This window comes from Haematobia irritans, chromosome 2 (genome assembly GCF_050003625.1).
Source record: "Haematobia irritans isolate KBUSLIRL chromosome 2, ASM5000362v1, whole genome shotgun sequence".
NCBI classification, from domain to species: domain Eukaryota; kingdom Metazoa; phylum Arthropoda; class Insecta; order Diptera; family Muscidae; genus Haematobia; species Haematobia irritans.
Window position 1 is genome coordinate 97,761,608 of NC_134398.1, and position 5,663 is coordinate 97,767,270.

Genomic DNA, 5,663 nt, shown 5'->3' on the forward strand with positions numbered 1-5,663 from the left:
TATCAATCACCCATTTTGATTGAAAACCAACAAGATTTTTAATTAAAAATTTAATTGACTTTTGTCACGGAATCAATTAATTGTGTGATTGAATCAATTAAAAACGTGATTGATTTTTAACATAAAATTCAATCACAGTTTTAATTGAATCAATTAAAAATTTAATTAATTTCGCGACAAAAATCAATCAACTATTTGATTCATTCAATTAAATAATTAATTGAAATTGGCTATAAATTTCGATCAAAAAATTTATATATTGCGACCCCAAAATCGTATTTAGTTTTTTTCTTTTGAAATAAAAGAAAATATGTGTTTCTTATAAAACATATTTAATATTTTATTATTTTTTGAATTATGCAATAGACAAATAAATTTGGTTCTTGTCATTTGTGTTTTGTTCTAACATAACTTACAAATACAACTACTATCAATAACAACTATAGGGTGAAAAAAATAAATTATATAAATCATTATCTTCCTTATAATAATAACCATGTGAGCATGTTCCTTCTAATATGTAGATGCGCTTAGATTTCCAATAAATCAGCAGCCTGTAAGCTAAATTAGTTTTTCTGAAAGTAAACAGAATAATTTGAATTTAATTTCGTTCAATTAAAAGTTAATTTTGTTTAACATTACCTGCATAGAATATCAAGTTCAATTCTTAGTTCCAGGTTGCAGATTTATAATCTTCTTTTGCAGTTGTAGTCTTTTAGCATAAAAAGGTGTATTAAGGAGCTCGGTAATTTAATTTTAGTAACCATTCCTTTCCAAAATTTCCACACATTAAAATCGTCTATTAAAATTTGAACCAATCAAAGACGAAAATAATGGGAAAGCAATGTAATATTTTGTATTATATTGATGGTACTTTGCAAATTCTGGAAAAAGAAAAAAATATAAATGGAAAATACATATTTTTATTATTATCGGATATTTATCATATTTTTAAATCCAAAAGAAAGAACTTTTTTACCATTACATAATTCAGCTCATTAGTTTATATACCAGATATACTGCTCTCTACTTGGGTTCAAACTGAAAAAGGCACACTGTTAGAAAAATATGTTTTTCATATGTTCCGATATAAACAAAATGTGTTTCGGGCACGATTTTAAACCACAATATATTTAAGTGCGAACATGTAATGTTCCTAAACTAACACTAAATGTTTGGGACATCTATGTTAATATGTTAGAATATATTATGTTTGGGGCATGAATGTTTCATAAAAATAATATGTGTGAATGTAAACATATATAAATTAACAAATTTCGAGTAAACATATATATGTTGTGATATTTTATTCAGAGAGCGACAAAAAGAGAGTATAGAGAAAGAAATAGAGATGGAAACCGGGAGGGTTGACGAAAGATATCAACATAACAAAGCGAGAGAATGAAAAAAGAACAGTTTCTATGAAACCGCTTGTATGTTGTTTCGGAAAACTGTTTTATGATAAGGCTAAAAATTTTGATATGCTTAAGTCTAAATATTATTTAATTTGAATAAAGAGAATAGACATTCGGAACCAAGAGAATAGACATTTGAAAAACAAACTGCAATGTTTTCGCCTTGAGAGCAGCATTTTATGCATGTGTGAACATGTGTTTTGTTTATCATTTTGGCATTATGGGCACAATTTTTCGTTAAAATAAATCAGGGGTCTTCATAAAAATAACGAAAGGGCACTATACTCTTTTTAGAGTTGGGACAGTAAAATGAAATAAGGAGGAAATAGTGAAAAATTACACAGTAAAATGTAAAAATACAAACTTTAGTTCCTCTTTATTAAAAAGTAGTCCACGAGGAGTTGACGGACACCATCAAATATAAAAGCGGGCATTAAGTTCGAGTTTTACAGCTAAAACAATTTAAAAAGTTTATTTTCTTTAAAATGAATTATTAAAGAAAAATAAAAGGAATTTTAAATTTATAAATAAATTTATGTTTATATTATAAAATTATGTATGTATGTTTATACTCGACTCCACGTTCTTTTGTTAGTTTTTGAATTCCTTCCAAACTTTAAAGTTTTGTACAAAAACAGTTTTTTATTAAAAAATTGTTATTTTTGCAATAAAAAATAATATTTTATCCAAAAATCAGTCAATTTCGTTTATATCAAGCTCTGTTACTGACTATAAATCTTTAATAACACACATTTCGAAGTTTCATTTAAAAAAAATTTAATATAGTATAAATATAAATGTGTAAATTAAAAAAAAAAAAAAAAAAATGTTCGGTCGGAGCAGGGATTGAACCCACGACCCTTTGTATGCAAGGCAGACATGCTAACCACTGCCCCACGTGGCAAACAAATGTATGTTTCTGTTAAATAATGTTATGTTTGCATGGGCTCGTGGGCGCTGCAAACTATGCTATATAAATGTAACTTAAAACGATAATTATCTACTGGTGACTATAACAGCTACGTAGCCCAGTGGATAGTGTGTTGGCTTACAAACTGTATGGTCCTCGGTTCGATTCTCCGTGCAGCCGAAAGGTAAAATTTAAAAAATTTATAAAAGTGAATAATTTCTTCAACATTATTTGTATTACAGAAAAAGGTGCCAATAACTAAAAAATTTCGTGGAAGTGAAAATTACGAGTATGTTAGGGAATGAGCACAATCGTGTTTGGGAAAAATTCTTCCAAGCATATAATATTTTTGGCTCAAAATGCTTCCAAACATATAATATGTTCACATAAAATAAACATATTAATGTTTCGGCAGTATGCAATAATATATGTGCTTCCTGCAAAATATGTTTGGAACATATGTTAAAGACGCGATTTTTTTTGAGGGTGCAGGTAAAACAAAAATACAATTTAATGCCAACGCTACTTCGCAACTTCAAGGTGAATCTTCCAACAAACCCATACCGCTCTTGGTTTTAAGAAAACTAGGAGTGAAAAAAGTTTATAATTTTAAAAGATCAATACGGTACCCACTTTTTTATTGCAAACCTATTATTATATATTTGATAAAATGATGGAGTTGATTGGTCAATTTCACGAAATAAAATTGGTCACTAAAAGAAATGAATAAAAAATATATTATTTTAGTCCGTTTAATGTAAACAGGCTTCAATGGAAAAAGGTATTCACATTTCACAATTTCTTACCTTCAATAAACGTAGATTGTTTTCCATTTTTACAATACCACAAAACACAAACACAGGTAATTTCAAATGCGTTCTGTCATATATTTTTTTTCAAACCTTTACCACGTGTCCGTTTGTTGTTGCACACTTTATTTATTTCAACCCTTTGCTATGATTTGTTGTTGCGTTCAAAATATTTATGCACACATTTTGAATGCAGCAGACAGAATGTCGCCAATCATGTTTTTCAATTTACGCGAAAAACAAAAACCCAACCGTTCGTTACGAGTTACTTCCACAGACTGATCTCTCCATCATACATTGTTGAATAAATACCCATTCTCTTGTTCTCTTTTCGCTCTTTCCATTGCTCAAAATTATTCAGTTTCAATCACAAAGGTGATTGGATCAATCACATGTGTAATTGGAAACGGAAAAAATTTCAATCACGTTTGTAATTGAAAACCAGTAAGGAAAGTCTAAAGTCGGGCGGGGCCGACTATATTATACCCTGCACCACTTTGTAGATCTAAATTTTCGATACCATATCACATCCGTCAAATGTGTTGGGGCTATATATAAAGGTTTGTCCCAAATACATACATTTAAATATCACTCGATCTGGACAGAATTTGATAGACTTCTACAAAATCTATAGGCTCAAAATTTTAGTCGGCTAATGCACTAGGGTGGAACACAATGTTAGTAAAAAACCAGTAAGGAAAGTCTAAAGTCGGGCGGGGCCGACTATATTATACCCTGCACCACTTTGTAGATCTAAATTTTCGATACCATATCACATCCGTCAAATGTGTTGGGGCTATATATAAAGGTTTGTCCCAAATACATACATTTAAATATCACTCGATCTGGACAGAATTTGATAGACTTCTACAAAATCTATAGGCTCAAAATTTAAGTCGGCTAATGCACTAGGGTGGAACACAATGTTAGTAAAAAACCAGTAAGGAAAGTCTAAAGTCGGGCGGGGCCGACTATATTATACCCTGCACCACTTTGTAGATCTAAATTTTCGATACCATATCACATCCGTCAAATGTGTTGGGGCTATATATAAAGGTTTGTCCCAAATACATACATTTAAATATCACTCGATCTGGACAGAATTTGATAGACTTCTACAAAATCTATAGGCTCAAAATTTAAGTCGGCTAATGCACTAGGGTGGAACACAATGTTAGTAAAAAACCAGTAAGGAAAGTCTAAAGTCGGGCGGGGCCGACTATATTTTACCCTGCACCACTTTGTAGATCTAAATTTTCGATACCATATCACATCCGTCAAATGTGTTGGGGCTATATATAAAGGTTTGTCCCAAATACATACATTTAAATATCACTCGATCTGGACAGAATTTGATAGACTTCTACAAAATCTATAGGCTCAAAATTTAAGTCGGCTAATGCACTAGGGTGGAACACAATGTTAGTAAAAAAATATGGGAAACATTTAAATCTGGAGCAATTTTAAGAAAACTTCGCAAAAGTTTATTTATGATTTATCGCTCGATATATATGCATTAGAAGTTTAGGAAAATTAGAGTCATTTTTACAACTTTTCGACTAAGCAGTGGCGATTTTACAAGGAAAATGTTGGTATTTTGACCATTTTTGTCGAAATCAGAAAAACATATATATGGGAGCTATATCTAAATCTGAACCGATTTCAACCAAATTTGGCACGCATAGCTACAATGTTAATTCTACTCCCTGTGTAAAATTTCAACTAAATCGGAGTTAAAAATTGGCCTCTACGGTCATATGAGTGTAAATCGGGCGAAAGCTATATATGGGAGATATATCTAAATCTTAACCGATTTCAACCAAATTTGGCACGCATAGCTACAATGCTAATTCTACTCCCTGTGCAAAATTTCAACTAAATCGGAGTTAAAAATTGGCCTCTACGGTCATATGAGTGTAAATCGGGCGAAATATATATATGGGAGATATATCTAAATCTGAACCGATTTCAACCAAATTTAACACGCATAGCTACAATGCTAATTCTACTCCCTGTGCAAAATTTCAACTAAATCGGAGCAAAAAATTGGCCTCTGTGGTCATATGAGTGTAAATCGGGCGAAAGCTATATATGGGAGCTATATCTAAATCTGAACCGATTTCAACCAAATTTAACACGCATAGCTACAATGCTAATTCTACTCCCTGTGCAAAATTTCAACTAAATCGGAGTAAAAAATTGGCCTCTGTGGGCAAATGAGTGTAAATCGGCCGAAAGCTATATATGGGAGCTATATTTAAATCTGAACCGATTTGGCTGATATTTTGCAAGTTTTTCGAGACTCATAAAATATTCGGATGTACGGAATTTGAGGAAGATCGGTTGATATACACGCCAATTATGACCAGATCGGTGAAAAATATATATGGCAGCTATATCTAAATCTGAACCGATTTTTTCCAAAATCAATAGGGATCGTCTTTGAGCCGAAACACGACCCTGTACCAAATTTTAGGACAATCGGACTAAAACTGCGAGCTGTACTTTGCACACAAAAATACATCAACA

At 31.4% G+C, this 5,663-nt stretch overlaps 1 long non-coding RNA gene across 1 annotated transcript; it reads right to left on the reverse strand.

The window, feature by feature from the left end:
* Window positions 1-315: 315 nt before the first annotated feature.
* On the reverse strand, window positions 316-1,042 carry LOC142223434 (uncharacterized). Its single transcript, XR_012718726.1, has 3 exons — window positions 980-1,042; window positions 643-884; window positions 316-575 (listed from the first exon to the last, which is right to left on the reverse strand). It is a non-coding gene; the product is annotated as an uncharacterized LOC142223434 (long non-coding RNA).
* Window positions 1,043-5,663: the final 4,621 nt, after the last annotated feature.